Raw genomic sequence first — 16,251 nt, 5'->3', positions numbered from 1 at the left:
AACAGTGCCCAAGAAGTTGTAGCAACCTCATCACATTAAAATTAACCAATCAAAGCACATTTTGGTGCTTTCAGTTATAAACATTTCTCACATTTCTAGAGGTGGGTTTTTTTATCTTGTTGTCATGATAACCCTGACTTTACCAGGAGCCTTGCAGATACTTTACTAGATTTTTTTTAACTTAAACAATCCAGTTTGTACCTGTCTATTTGTCTCCAACTTCTGCTAATTTTTATAAACAATTTTATGTAGTTGGCTGAGTTGGACTTTTGTTACCTTAGTCAGCCTAGAGCCAACTCTGCACAGCATTTCAAGTTGGGCATTCAAAACTCGGGCCACTTTTCAGAATATGGCTGTTAACCTTCCTGTGTTGTATGTAGAGTAGCTACAGAAGTTGGTCTAATAAAAGCTATTACCTCACACACCTTGTCTTTCTAATCTTCCTATGTTTCAGTTTCTCTGTTTATAAAATGGGGATGATAATATTTCACTACCTCACAGGGTGCATTCCCTCCCTCACAGTTTCTTCAGTTCAGCTTTCTTTCATACATACACTCTTGCCCTTTTCTCCCCGACCTGGCCCCTTAGCCTCTTCCCTTTACTGTCGCCTTTGTTCACTATTCTTCCCATTTAGCTTATCCCCTTCTAACTAAACCCACCAAAATAAAATAAAATAAAAAATATGGAACTAATATGATGTTTGCCACCACCACACTGTTTATACTTCCTGTGTGTTGTTCTCCTTCCCCTACTCTGTGTCTGTCTTGTCTATTTAGATTGTAAGCTGCTCAGGGTAGAGACTGCCTAATAGATGTTGAAATCCTTAGCTACAAGGCACTATAGACATATAATTTATTTATGATTTATTAAATTCTGATAGTGAAAGAAGGAAAATGTTGAGCTGTTCCAAATGAGTCCTCCATATGTGAGCTTATATTTATTATATTTATATTTATATTATCATAATTTATTTGTAATGGAAAAGGCACAAGAAGCCACAATCAAATTTGGGTCCCATTGTGCTAGGCCTTGTGTGTGTGTGTGTGTATGTGTGTATATATATATATATATATATATATATATATATATATATATATAAAAAGAAAGAGACACCCAAGGAGCTCTCAAAACAGATGGATGAACGAAGGTCAGATCTAGAGGTCTGCCTTGTCTAGCAGAGACATGTGGGCTGAAGATAGCATTCTTGGTTCTGAAGGGAAGACGTACCTCACTGAGCCATTCTCTCTTTGGATACTGTTAAATTAGCTCTTCCAGAGATTACATATCCTGGGTTCCCTAGGACTCATAAATTCCGAAAAACAAGTTTTTACCTTTGGAATTAACCAAATTTGACCAAGAACCATATATTTTTATGGTGTCCCAGGATAATACCCCGGGTTCCCTACAAGGGATATTCAGTATAGTTACAAGGAATACAAGGAATGAAGTATTAACCTTCCTTTCACACTCACTTCATATGCTGGCTCCCCACTCTGAATTTATACTTAGCATTGGCAGCATAAATGGGGAGACTATATGGGTTAGTGAGAATTTTCCCTGTGCAGGAAAAGAATAGAGGCAGCATAAGTGTCCCATTTCTGCTCCTCCCCCTGTTACAATGGACATTCCAGAGAAGATGGGGATGGGAGCAAGCTCATAGTATTGTGTTCTACCTATGGAGCAATCTATAGCAGCCCAGGTAAACCTCCAGGGCTGCACTACTATGTTTTAAGGAACTGCACCACTCCCAGTGCAGGCAGCATATGGACTACACAAAGATGGCATAAAGCTGCCTTTGCCTACCCTCCACCAGGCCCACACCTTCTGTTCTGTCTTTCTCAGGAGATACTGCACAGAATCTGCCCCACTGGTTTTCTTTCCCAAGGGCCTGATTCCAATTTACACTGAGGCCCCTGTATACTGCTCTAGCATTGTAAAGTGCCTTAAAGTTAATGTAAATGTAATTTACCACCACTTTATGGCCTCTTTACACTGCTCTGAGTGTGTAAAGGGGTCATGGGGTAAATGAGAATAAAACCTCAAGTGGCTTTTCTTTCTCTTTTGATTATGGTTATGCGATAGCATTCTTTGAGAAAACAAATTGCCCTTCCTCTTTTTAACTATGTGCACACATGCATACCCTTCTCAAGCTATCAAGGTTGGGGGGCATTTGTGTAAGAGTCCCTTGCTAAAGTATCAGTATTGTAGCACTGGCATGGAATATTATGTCATAATTGTTAAAATCGAACCACATTCAAAATTTAAAGGTTAATAAAACATGTACATTATAAACAGAGCCTTAATTTTGTTTTTAACTCCTTAGTAGTTCACTATGCTGATATTTCATAGTACCATTGAGTCTAGGGCAGTAGCTGAGTCCTAGGGCAGGAGCTCTCACCATGCATTCAGCTGTAAGTGGCATTGGTGTTGCTGGCTCTGGAAAGGCCCCCTCTGCACCACGAAGAAGCCTTTCAAGGAGAAGATAAATTAAGATCTTGTATGTTGTAAATGCATGACATTTACTATTTGAAAAACAACTGGCTTTAGCCAAGAAAGGTATACTCCTGCTTCAATGTAATTGAAGCAAATCCCCTCGTAATAAAGATAGTTTTGTGACCTGCCATCTTGAGCGCACACATAAAAAGTAGGTTCAGTAAATACGGTTTCCCTGGCACTTATGAAACATGCCTTTTCATTTTGTTGTTTGGAAGGCTGCATCAGTCCCAGACAAGGGGGAATAGAAAATGAATCAGCAAGTAAGGTATTTTTGACAGGAACTGAAAATGGCCAGTGGAGGCTTCCTTAGCGTGTTCATGTGATAAATAGCTCAATTTGGCTTCCTCACCCCTTTTATAACTAAGGTGCCAAATGTGCATGATTTAAATTTAATTTCAAGAATCATTTAGTGTAGGTTTTTAAGATGGAACATACTATAGTTTTATGGATGTTGCAAAGACTGCTTATATGCTCCTCAGAAATGCCAAGCTCAAGGTTCTTTCTCTGACAATGCTCAGCTGAATGACATTTACTGAAATTGCGTTCCCTCTCTAAGTTAGTAATTTGACAGTATTCATCAGCTTGAGTTTGCATCTCAGAGCTCTATAATGGAATGTGCATTTATGGTGTTTTAAAGACGTATGTAGCCTGTGAGGATTGAGCAATTTATTTACAAGGTCACTCTAGTCTGATGTAATCAAACCTGGGGCTCAGTGGGACAGCTAAACTGGCGTCCCTAATAAAGTCACTGCACCAATACACTTAGAACAGCATTATAGTTCAATGATTTTAATATCAAAACATTTCTGCTCCTGTCCCCATAGGTTCTAGTGTTCTCTTGGTTATGTGTGCATAACTTCCATTGACATTAGTGAGAATTTTGCGTAGGAGGTGACTATAGCCCTGGTCCAACATGCCTGTGCCTCTTCATGCTGACTTGTTTCTTTTCATTAAAGAGTATTTTTCGCCATTCCCATCCACCATCAAGTCCTTTGACCGAGTTTCACTGATCTTAACAATATTATCCCAAATGCAGTTACAGTAGGATCCAAACCTCAACTCTCGATGTCAATGGGGTGTGCTTAGCACTGTATAGGAGGCACTCAGAACCTTCACATCAGGAGCTATATAAAAAAAGACTTTGCATTTACCATAGAAAATACTTGTATGTCAAAAAGTTTACAGTAATTTATCTTGATAAATCAATTTTCAGGTATTTTAGAGGGCAAATTATTCTTTACTTAATGATTTAGCTGTCTTTTCTGTAGGTGACATTAACCCTGACAATCTGAGTTACAAACATTTGGCTATTGCCTTTTGAGAAAATTTTATATACAGTGTATGGATCAGGATGTTTTAATTGTTTTAATGTCATAACAGTGCAACGTGTCTGGTAATCTTATAACTATTTGCAATTAATCCAAGAATTTGGTGAAGCCAGTTGGTTTCATAGTTCCATATTTTCCACATGTGGACCCAACTGGAGAGTATAGTAAAACTGAACTCAAGTGAGGTTCTGGAGACATTTGAAGTCTTCATAAAATCAGGGTTCATGACAGAATTTTGGTTTTGATAAGAATTTGAGTATTTAATAAACTATATAGGGGTTGGAAAAACAGGATTTACCTGTCATTTTGAAATAATGTCAGTTATTTTCCAATTCATTTTAATATCTCATGCCAAGCAGATCCCACTGTACTAGATAGATTATCTGTTTAAGGGGTAGGGAAGTTAAGAGGTGTCAAAGTTCCTTCCCCACTCTGAACTCTAGGGTACAGATGTGGGGACCTGCATGAAAACCCCCTAAGCTTATTTTTACCAGCTTAGGTTAAAACTTCCCCAAGGTACAAACTATTTTACCTTTTGCCCTTGGACTTTATTGCTGCCACCACCAAGCATCTAACAAATATATAACAGGGAAAGAGCCTGCTTGGAAACATCTTTCCCCCAAAATCCTCCCCAAACCCTACACCCCCTTTCCTGGGGAAGGTTTGATAAAAATCCTCACCAATTTGCAGAGGTGACCACAGACCCAAACCCTTGGATCTTAAGAACAATGAAAAAGCAATCAGGTTCTTAAAAGAAGAATTTGAATTGAAGAAAAAGTAAAAGAATCACCTCTGTAAAATCAGGATGGTAAATACCTTACAGGGTAATCAGATTCAAAACATAGAGAATCCCTCTAGGCAAAACCTTATGTTACAAAAAGACACAAAAACAGGAATATACATTCCATTCAGCGCAACTTATTTTATCAGCCATTTAAACAAAACAGAATCTAACGCATATCTAACTAGATTGCTTATTAGCTCTTTACAGGAGTTCTAACCTGCATTCCTGCTCTGGTCCGGGCAAAAACAACAGACAGAGAGAATCCTTTGTTCCCCCCCCCCCTCCTCCAGCTTTGAAAGTATCTTGTCTCCTCATTGGTCATTTTGGTCAGGTGAAACGAGGTTATCCTAGCTTCTTAACCTTTTACAGATGGAAGGGTTTTTCCTCTGGCCAGGAGGGATTTTAAAGGTATTTACCCTTCCCTTTATATTTATGACAAGAAGGGTATGTGTTCCGAGCACCCTCTGCCTAAAAGTGACTGATAATAAAGGTGTAAATAGATAAATTTTATTATCTCTGCATATATCATCATATATCCTAGTAACAAGTAATGTTTTGGACAGCAGTGCAAGAACTCTTGATTTTCAGTTTTAAACTAACAATTCACTTTTGTCATTTCACAATTATAGTTCAGCTAATGCTTGTAAAGTTTTAACCCTTGAACTACACCTGCTGTTCTATCTACTGTCCTTTGTTGAAATAATGAATAAACCTGGCAAGTTCAAGAGCACAACAGGTACATTTCTCTTGGACACAAGGGATGGGAGATTAGGGCTTGTTAATATTTTACAGTACGCCCCCTACTTCATTGCATGTTTATGGAATGGGGAAAGGAGAAAAGGAAGTCTGCCTTAAGAGGTCCCAGGCTCGGAGGGACTTTTGGGACACGTGATGACTTTATGGTATAAATAGGCTTCAGGGTAATGCATTTATATTGTTTATTATTAAGTATGTTTGCAAATTGTACCTGTTAGTAATCTATGGTCTTTCCCCCCCAGATGTAAATTGTCTTGTTAGTCAATTGTCTGTGTCTTGTGGCAATGAAAATGAATTAACTGAAGCAGAATAGATCTGAAATGAAAAGGACAGTAAATGGAGCATAGAGGAGTAGCTGGCTGCTGAAAAAATAAATAACCCTAAATTTTGAGGCGAGATTCCATTAATCAATAAAATTATGCAAATGTTTTTTAAATACTTAGGGAAAGGCTTTATCCAATATCCAGTATTGTTATACTGTGTTACAAAAAGGATAGGTTCTTAAATTACACATATATCACTATCACTTATCCACCCAGCCTTAGCAAAGGAATACATATAATGACTGGCTGTATCATCAGTGTGTTTTCCCCATTAATGTTGACAGTACTTTGTCCTAGGTTAGAATCCAACATAGAGTATAGGGCCAGAAGGGAACTTTGTGATCATCTTGTCTGACCTCTTGCATAACACATGCACCTACATAACACAGACCATAGAACTTACTCGGTTAATTTCACCAGAGGATCTCTACAAACATTGAAGTAGATTGTGATTTGGACTCTGCAGCATCTTTATGCAGACTGATCAGACTTGAATCTGGACATGCAAAACGAAGCAGTCAATGTACACCTGCTACTTCCCATCCTGGAGAAAGTGGGTGGGGCATGATTAGAGCCTTGGCTCCATGTGCTTCTGCCTCTCACACATACCCCCCCCCACGCACACACAGTGCACTGTCCATACAACTGAGCCAGCATGAGCCAATTGCTTCCATCCTTCCTCCCTTTGGAACAAGGAAGGAGCAAGGAGGTAACAGTTCATCAGAAAGGTTTCTTGGAGGCACAATGCCTACCAGGGCTAATTTTGGGATGATGCAGTTTACATATCACCCCTTGCTCAGGATTGTGTCTAAAAATACAATACAAAGCCTGTTCCGTCCTTTACAGACGTTAATGAAATAATTCATACACAACTTCCGTAAGATAGGTAAATGTCATGATCATTCCTTTTTCTGTGAGAAAACTGCAGTGCAGGGAGGTGAACCCAAGACATTTGTGACAAAAACAGGAATAGAATCTCTCCACACCTTGTGCTGTGATCTACGAACAAGCTCATGATCCTTTTCACTTCATTTATCCATTGTGTACCTTGACATTGCCCCTGATTACTTCTTAACATTTGGCTTAATAAACTCCAGTTTGCAAGACACGGAAGAGAATGTGACTTTCACTGGCAAAACAGATAAAAAATAATCCATTAGCTCCTGTCTCCTTTCATTTGAAGTCTGAACAGCTTGCAAGAAAAGAAACTAAGGTGATGATAAGGACTTAAATATAGGTGTTATCCCTTATCACCCAGCTGTCCCATAGGGTGTGAAACAAGTATACAACTGTTATGTTTTTCATCTTCATTTTCAAATACCACTGCTGTGTCACAAGAAGAAAGCTAGAGCAAAGTCTTTGGCAGTACTTCACTGCATATAAAAGTGAAACCAGACTCTACCTAAAGTTTATAGGTCAGTTCAGTACAAAGATTGGCCAATTTGGCGTAACCTGTTAAACACAAGGTAAAATGAGAAAGAAAAGAGATGCACTCATTTTATCTCTAGTGACAGACCCCCAGTATAACCTCTTCAGCAGCCACAATATTCAATTTAATATTTGCAAACAGTAATCCTACATTTGTAAAGGAAATTAAAAGAAAGCAGACATCATCAGGTGTTTTATTTATAATTCATTGTTCCATTCGATTTTTTTTCATTTTCTTTTATTTATATATAATATGTATCCTGTTCCCCAAAAGTGTAAAATAGCTATGCAGCCAAGTTTTCAAAGTGGCTACTGAGCTTGGGTGCTCCAAGTTTTAAATTCCTAATTTGAGATACAGATGACCAGAATATTCAGATTTCACAGTAGCAGCCGTGTTAGTCTTATCCGCAAAAAGTGGATGTGTCATTACACAAAGTAAAACTATTTCCCCATGTTTATTCCCCCCCCCCGGCTGTTCCTCAGACATTCTTGTCAACTGCTGGAAATGGCCCACCTTGATTATCACTATAAATCCCCCACCCCCGCTCTCCTACTGGTAATAGCTCACCTTACCTGATCACTCTCCTTACAGTGTGTATGGTAACACCCATTGTTTCATGTTCTTTGTGTATATAAATCTCCCCACTGTATTTTCCACTGAATGCATCCAATGAAGTGAGCTGTAGCTCACGAAAGCTTATGCTCAAATAAATTTGTTAGTCTCTAAGGTGCCACAAGTCCTCCTTTTCTTTTTGAGAATATTCAGAGGTGCTGAACACTTGTGGCTCCTATTGACTTCAGCTGGACTTTTGGATGCGCAGCACTTTTGAAAATCGGACCCAACATGTCTCAGGTAGGACATCCAAAAATGGAGGGAACCAAAATGAGTGACTACTAATGAAAATTTGGCATAGTCAAAAAGGCATGAAGCATGCTGAGCACCTGAAACTTTTATTAACCGCCGACTGAATTGTGGAATCAGAACTTCCTGTCATCAGGCCTGTAATCTCCCATACTTCACAAACCATGGTACACATTTCAGTACATTGTATTAGTTATCAGAGGCGTAGCCGTGTTAGTCTGTTTCCACAAAAACAACAAGGAGTCCAGCACGTTAAAGATGCATGGATCTGAAGAAGTGGGGTTTTTATCTACGAAAGTTTATACCCAAATAAATTTTTTAGTCTTTAAGGTGCCACTGGACCCCTCGTTGTTTTTACTGTATTAGTTGACTCTGTACTGCAACTCTGAAAACAAGAAGGGAACAGCAAAAAGCAAATTATAGGCCATAGTATCTGTGGTATAAGAAATGTATGATATCTGGTGTTCAGGCCTTCAAAGTTTTTATTAGAACCTTCCCAAAATTTACAGCAATAAAACTTTATTGTAGCTTCCCCACCTAATCCCCCTATCCCTGTATGTACATATTATACGTATCAATAGCCTTGGACGGGGCTGGGGGTGTCAATTCTGCAGTCTGTATGTGGAGATTTATGTCCAGAACTCCATTCATATTAATAAAAAAGAAAAGGAGGACTTGAGGCACCTTAGAGACTAACAAATGTATTTATTATGCTCAAATAAATTTGTTAGCACTTGTGGCACCTTAGAGACTCCTTTTCTTTTTGTGGATACAGACTAACATGGCTGCTACTCTGAAACCATTCATATTAATGGAAATTCAATGCACAAGTTTACCCCGCAGCACTATGATAATATACCCTTCTGTGCTGAGATGTTTCATTCATTTTCATGATGATTAGCCATTTATAATAGCAATAGCATTCTGGGAAGTGCAATTTGATGTAAATTATTACTATTCTTGTGTTGTTAAAGGCTCTTCTAATAATAATAAAAAAGGAACAGGGCTCTAATTACAACTTGGGGTTGTGAAGAAATGATGAGCCATTTAAGATTGTGATTTCTGATGTCACCAGAGCCCCTTATGTAATTAAAGCCTTGTAATTCACATCTGAATTGTCAATTGTCATTTAATCTATGTATATATAAACATTCTCCTGTCTGGTTTATTTTTATGTCCTTTTACAAGTAAAACTGTGAGTAAACAACAGCATAAATAACATCTGCCACTGTATAATATCACTGTTGAACTCATCTTAATTATCCAAGACACTTCTAAGCAGTCCAAACAAATGTAGGAGTCTTCCATTCATATGCCTATTTTGTGAATCATTGGGGAGTGGATATCTTGGAGTTCCCTCATAGTCCTATTTCCTGTGGCTATTTCACTGATGTGATCTCTAAACAAATAAACAATTACCTTAATCTGAAATCTAATTTGAATAGGCAATGTGCAATGGAGAAACATTTTCTTTCTCCTTTGTACTGGAGAAGCAGAACTAGGCCGTGGGCTGAAACAACGTTGAAATTTACAAGTACATATGAATTGAGTAATGGGCCTGTTATGTCAGGTTCTCTCCTTCATACAGCCTAGGGGTTCACAGAGCCATTCAGCATTTGGAATGTTGCAAGCAATGCATCAGGAGCTCAATCCTGCAAGATGCTGGGCACTTTTATGAGGTGCTGAGTGCCCTCATTCTCCTGCTGACTTCATTGCATTTCAAGGACACTGAGCACTTCAGAAGAGGGCTTTGAATCTTGCAGGATCAAGCCCTCAAAGCATATGACAGCAATCCTGTATGTGACTGCTCTGTTCCCCTGCCCCCCACAACTGAAAATTATACTAAACATGTTCCAGCGATCTTCCATGAAGTCCTGGGTAATACTGTAAATAGACTAACCCCAATGCTTAATTTGTGACAGTGCTTGCCAGGACTGAGCCTCTAGGCTCAGCATTTCATAGCCTCGGCACCTCTGGGCTTACTGCATCATTTACGAATGTAAAAAAATTGCTTGAGCCCCGGTACCTAATTGCTTAAGCCCCGGGAGGTCCTTTCCAGCTTTCTTTATAAATATTGCTTTTTTAAAAAAATAATCCTGCAGAGGGCAGTAGAAGTCTGTGGGGAAAAAACTGTCCTCTAGATTTTCTTTCAATATAAATGTAAGGTAAAATGATAGTAAACAATAAATGCTGTTAAAGTAAAATCTAGGCAGTTTACCCCTCCACTATCAAGGCCAAATCAGAAAATAATGATGATAATACTTACAATTTCATATCTTCAAAGTATTCTAAAAGCATAATGAATTCATCATTTAATTGCAAACACTGTCACACTTAATCCTGGCACCCCTGTTAGGAATCTCTTGAAAGAGGCCCAAAGACTGAATAACTACAGATTTCAGAGTAGCAGCCGTGTTAGTCTGTATTCACAAAAAGAAAAGGAGTACTTGTGGCACCTTAGAGACTAACAAATTTATTAGAGCATAAGCTTTCGTGAGCTACAGGATAGATCAGATTCTGTGGAGCGAGAATTTGCAGCAGTAAGGGACTAGATTCACCTTTGCTTCTGCAATAGAGAGGATCAGGATTTTGCCTATCTTTTTAACTTTAGGTTTTGACAGATGTGAAATTACCACACTTTAAAAACCTCTAAACAGGGTCTCCCTTATAAAAAGAAAACAAAAGATAAAGTATGAATAGAATAATAGAACATTTTAAAAGACATTTTATAATTTCTAGGTATTTAGAAATGCAGCTTTCCTTTGCTCATATTGCATCAACCTTGTCTGTGTTATATAAAATGGCCTAGATAGTCATTTAGCATAAACACACTAAGGAAAACTGACCTTCAGTCTGCTAATCAGATAGTTCCCATAGTATGTTTGTTTGCCAAGCACATTATTTGCACATACCTAATTATTAGCAGGTACAGGTAAATGGTCAGAGATGTATTGCCCTTGAGCCAAATTTCAGAGGCTAAAATGCATTCTTGATTTGATAACTAAGGTCCTCCAAAATGGAAAATGCATTTTTATTTATGCTTCTATTATTAAGAGCAAGGGAATTTGTAATGCAGAATATAGGGGGCATAAAATCCATAAATCCAGTGAATGACTGTATAGTGTGTGTGTATAATTCTGCTTAATTGAATTAGACATCAGTAACAGGCAAAGCACCAAAGGTTCTTGTTTTCCACATTTTATTTACCAGGTAATCCTCAAATTTTAGTGACGTAGGGACAAAAAAAAAAGGGAAAAAAATTTTTTGCATGGCAAATCTGGGGTTTTTTTGTTTGTTTGTTTTACCCAATTGGCCTGTAGTGTCAACAACAGAAAATTCTAAATTTGAAGCCAAACTAGTTTAAAAAAAAAGAGAGAGATTGACAAATTGGAAAAGGATTCAGAAAAAAGCTACAAGAATGATTAATGGTCTGGAAAAGGTGCCTTTATAGTGAGAGATTTAAGAAGTTCAGACTATTTTGTTTGTCCAAGAGAAGGTTAAAAGGTGACTTGATCACAGTCTACAAGTACCTAAGGGATTTTTGATGATAGAGGGCTATTTAAACTATCAGAAAAGGCACAACAATATCTAATGTTTTGGAAGCTGAATCTAGACAAATTTAGATAGAAATAAGGTGCAAATTTGTAACAATGAGGTCTTTATATCAAGGCTGGGTATCTTTCTAGAAGATATGCTATAGTTCAAACGATGCTTGATGCAAAAATTACTGGGTAAGGTTTTATGGTTTGTATTATGCAGGAGGTCGGACTAAATAATCATAATGGTCTCTTCTGCCCTTAAAAGCTGTGAAAATGTAGGACTAAGCCCTCTTCCATAGCTGCACATATCTTACGTATAAAATATTTGTTAAATACTTGGATTCACAAAGGTCTCCTTGCCAGAATCACCAAATATTTTGTCTTCTAAGATTGCAAGCTCATGGTAGAAAGGACCTTATCTACTTCATGTTCTGTACTGCCTCAAGCACTTTTTCCAGACTCATAATAACAAATAATAGAACCAAAAAGCAAGATATCTTTTTTTCCCCAGTGGTATATGTGACTTGACCATGTAAGTCAAGTAATATTGCAATAAAATCTGTTGTGAAAAGTGTGTCCTCATATTTATTCTCCACATATATATTAGCGTTCTATTCAGGATTATGATTGTGATGTTGAAGGATTCTTCCTTCTGCGTGGGTAGCAGCACTCATAATTTCCCAGCATAAGAGAGTTAGGGTGGCAGATTCACATTTTGTGACATTTGGCCAACTTGACTCAGGGCAAGCAAAAAGTAAACTGGCTGGCTGAAAAGTAACACAGAGTTACTGAATATAGGATATACGGTCAGACTTTTCAAGAAAGCTCACTCCCAAAAATGTTTTCTTTTAAGCTTTAGGGTTGAGGTTACATTATATCAATGAATATAACTCTGTTAAACAGTAAGTAATCTGACAGACTTCAAAAAAAATCAAACCCACCTGTGCTTTTTTATCAGATGAAATACAGGTCATAGACTGTAGTTTTCAGATGAAATACAGGTCATAGACTGTAGTTTCACTGTTGGTGAATGTATGGTATGTGCCCAGCTTTCAGAGCATTTCCAAAAATTGTGTATATCAATTATTATTTCCCTGCTTAAAACGTTTAAATAAATGTAGTTTACCTTTCTTAATATCAACTTGCCACCTTGCTGTGGGCTGTTTCATATTAAAGAAACAAGCATACAAACAAGAAGAGAAAAAGAATATGTATCAAAAGTAGATAGTGCTAAATTAATCTCTTTAGGCCTAATCTGGAAGTCCTGCTCACTGTTTTTGCTAATTCTGATAATTTCCCAGGCAGTTGATAGTGGTAGTGTGGCTGAGTTTGGACAAAGTTAAAATCAAAGCAGGACCTCTGGATTTGGTCATTTAAGTGTGGCATGCTATATAGAACATATATTTTTAGACTTTTTGTTTAGTTAGTTTAAAGTAATGCAGAAAATATTCTATCATCACCTTTGTCCTGAATAAACCAGATTTTTTAGAGACTCATCAGGATGTTTGTCAGTTACTCTGATGTTCAGAAACTGTCTCCTAATCAGTGTAATAAAGGAAAGCTATTCACAGCACCACAGTGTAGCTTCTTCTTTTAAAAAAAAATAAACAAAAAAAATCACCCTTAAAATTCTATATCCTGTTCCATGTCACAAAAATAATTCCAGTGTTGGTTGATTTTATTGGTCTTAATCAGATGTTTGCATTTTGAGATCATTGCATTTACCAACCTGATGAACTTGTTTGGCTCATCTATACTGAATAATCCCAAGATTTTCAAGAATAGGAAATTTAGGAGAGTTAGTTTGTACAAGTAGTTCAAGTTAACTTACATTTGTTGCAATTCACTATCCCCAAAATATTCTTCTGCTAAGTCAATGAGCATAACTTATCCTTGTAAATAGGTATGTTATTAAATTCATATAGAAATGTGAAATTGAAAAGCTTGATATCTCAACAAATGACCCTTACATACAGTATGTTACTATGATTTCTAAATGAGAACTCTGATATACTTTAATTGATCCTGAAAAGTCAGTGACCCTTTTTTAACAAACTGCCAGATCATCACTGAAATTGATTTTTAACTGTGCCAAATTCGGTAGCATCCAGTCCAAGTCTGTGAGGCAATTGAGTGAGGGTGGGGGGAGAGGTGGAGTGGGAAAGTCTCTCTAACCTAGGGAACAGTTCACTAGAGACTGAAAATTAAATAGAGGATCTTGAGGTGAAAAGAAGATCATCCTCATTATCAATCAACACAGCATGAGCAAGAAGAAAACTGGAAAGAACTTTTATAGAATGAAACATTTGGTTCATGCAACAAATAGCAGTAAGTTGAAGTATTTTTTCTCAAATCCAACATCCATGTTCATTAGTCTTTGCTGTTTACATTTTTGAGCTTTTTCTTTCTTTGTAAAATTCATATGATTCTAATGTTTATGTTTAGAGGTTGAATGAGCACCCTTTTGCACATGCTAATTAATGCTAACGACTGCAATAGTGGGTAGAGATTTTAAAAGGAAAGCATAAGTACATGAGGTTAAAAACTAAGTTGTAAATTGGCTATACTTTTGAGTTTGCTTTGTAATGAAAATGTTTAGCTGCAATAAAATGGGAATATCTCCAGACTTGGAGCTTCACAAATTTTAGCAGTTTCACTGTGTTAAAACTTTTTTTTTTTTGAGGTGCTGAATGCAGGGCAGGTGTTAAATAACAATTTGCATTGTTTTTACGCTTTGGACTGAGTACAGCCATAAACACATGTGCTCACAATCCAGCAGAGGTTATATTTATATTGGAAACTGATATTGTTTAAAATTTTAAAAAAATACTGTAATGCAAAAAAAATCTCAGGCCACAAGTATACTGTTTAATACAAAAATGCTTTTAAAAATAAATAATATATCGCACACACACAAAATTCTACCTTTTCATAAAAAAAACAAAAACTATTTTAGAATAATTGTTTCAGATTAAGTGTGAAAGAGTTACAAAGTTACTTCTGACTGATGACCTATCTCTGCAAATCAGATTGTTGATCAAAGCAGTTTAAATGACTGGTCTTGACAAATCCATAATTTCAGTGATACGGATGCAAAATTACTGGCATTTTTCTTCAGTTGTGCTGTGTGTGTTAACAGAAACCAGAAGTGGTGAATAATCCTAACCTGTTTTCTGTACTATAATTTATGTTGAAAGCATTTGATAAATGTTCGTTAGGTCTAATTTGATCCTCAGTGCAATATGACCGACATGTCTTGACCAAAAACATGTTTGTGTGTGTATGTGTTCTGATTTGAATGATCCGTTTGATGCTGGAGATTTTTTTCTGGGAAGCCTGTGATTTTTTAAATTTAACTAAAAGAGGTGTAAAATCTTCAGAACATATTTATTTCTGGTGTTACTTGTTTGATTCTTTGCATTTATATCATAGAATTTGCTTGAGTTCATGTAGTTATTGGCATTTATTTAAAGGCATAGGCCATATTCTGTGACCATTACCCAAGACTAGATTGAAAGGAATTATGCCCCAGAAACACACCTCTGAATCAAAATTTCTCTGGAGTGCCTCTTTTCCACAGAGGAACGGGAGGATGTTGTATTAGCCTTTTACTAGTTGCAACTTTCTCTCCATCTTGCATCCAGCCAGCTGCATTAGCTAGTGCATGGGAGTGGGGGTGTGGCTTCATCTGCTGTCCATCTCCCCCAAGCCTACTCCCACAGCCCCTGCCCACCTTCACCCTGTATCCTGACCCAAGATCCAGGTTGGTGTTATACAGCTGTGTTGCAAGGAAAGCCATTACAGCCCTGTATGGATGCTAGTCATGATCTAGCTCTCAGTTTTTACTTTGTCATTCTTCAGGCAGAACTCTCATTGACTTTAGTAAGAATTTGCCTGAGTGAGGGCTGCGTTACAAGGTCCACAGGATTTGGCACATATGGGTTTGTGTGTTACAAACAGTTACTAATGAATGTTGTAGGAGTTGGTTTTTAAATACAATTTATTCCTGTAATTTTAGGGGCAAATTTCATAGTATTTTTCATGGGTGGATTTAGTAGTTTGATTTCTTTTGGATTTAATTACAGTCAAAGAGCTGAAGTACCAAGGCTTCTCTTGGGAAACATACTCCTTAGTGTCTATGGGATCACCTTTCCGTGTGCACAGCATCTTTAATAGCAGCAATGGCTCACATTCTTGTGTCTCTGTTTATAAGCCTGCATTCCCTTTACAAAAAGGAAGAGAATAGATTGGATTGGGTTAGTAAAAGTTGACTCAGTAGTGCTTAACAGTTGTTTAGAAATAGCTTTATGTACGTAAGAGTCTCACACTCACACCAATCATGGATCCCCCAAAATGTAGCAAATTGCTGTACACTTCTGTATCCGCTTCTAGGATACACGTGGTGCTGCCATTTTGGTCTGCACAAAGAGTAAAATTTCTCCTCAGGAAATGGTAAGAATTTTGTTGCAAGATTTTGATAAAATCACCACAGCTTTGCAGCATATATTCTCAGATCAAAAACGGTAAGGAGAGTTCACTGAGTCCTGTCATAAGGTTATCTCCCAATGCTGATTAGTTGCCTCAGCAAATACCTATACTAGGGCTATACTAATGGCATTGATTTATACAGTCCTGAGGGATAGCACCCCCTCATCTGTTAAAAAGCCCTGATTTAGTCCCTTGCATTCTCCTGCCAAACTTTAGAAAGTAGTTTGACATCAAGCAGTTTCACCCA

The 16,251-nt window shown here is 37.4% G+C and overlaps 1 protein-coding gene across 10 annotated transcripts in view; it reads left to right on the top strand.

The window, feature by feature from the left end:
* The window catches only part of NAV2 (neuron navigator 2), a 642,916-nt gene that overhangs the window by 479,317 nt on the left and 147,348 nt on the right, over nt 1-16,251 (top strand). The window lies entirely within an intron of this gene.

The sequence above is a fragment of the Dermochelys coriacea genome, chromosome 6 (genome assembly GCF_009764565.3).
Source record: "Dermochelys coriacea isolate rDerCor1 chromosome 6, rDerCor1.pri.v4, whole genome shotgun sequence".
Lineage (NCBI taxonomy): Eukaryota > Metazoa > Chordata > Testudines > Dermochelyidae > Dermochelys > Dermochelys coriacea.
Note: the sequence above shows the minus strand (reverse complement) of the source record. Positions and strands in the feature narration are given on the sequence as shown.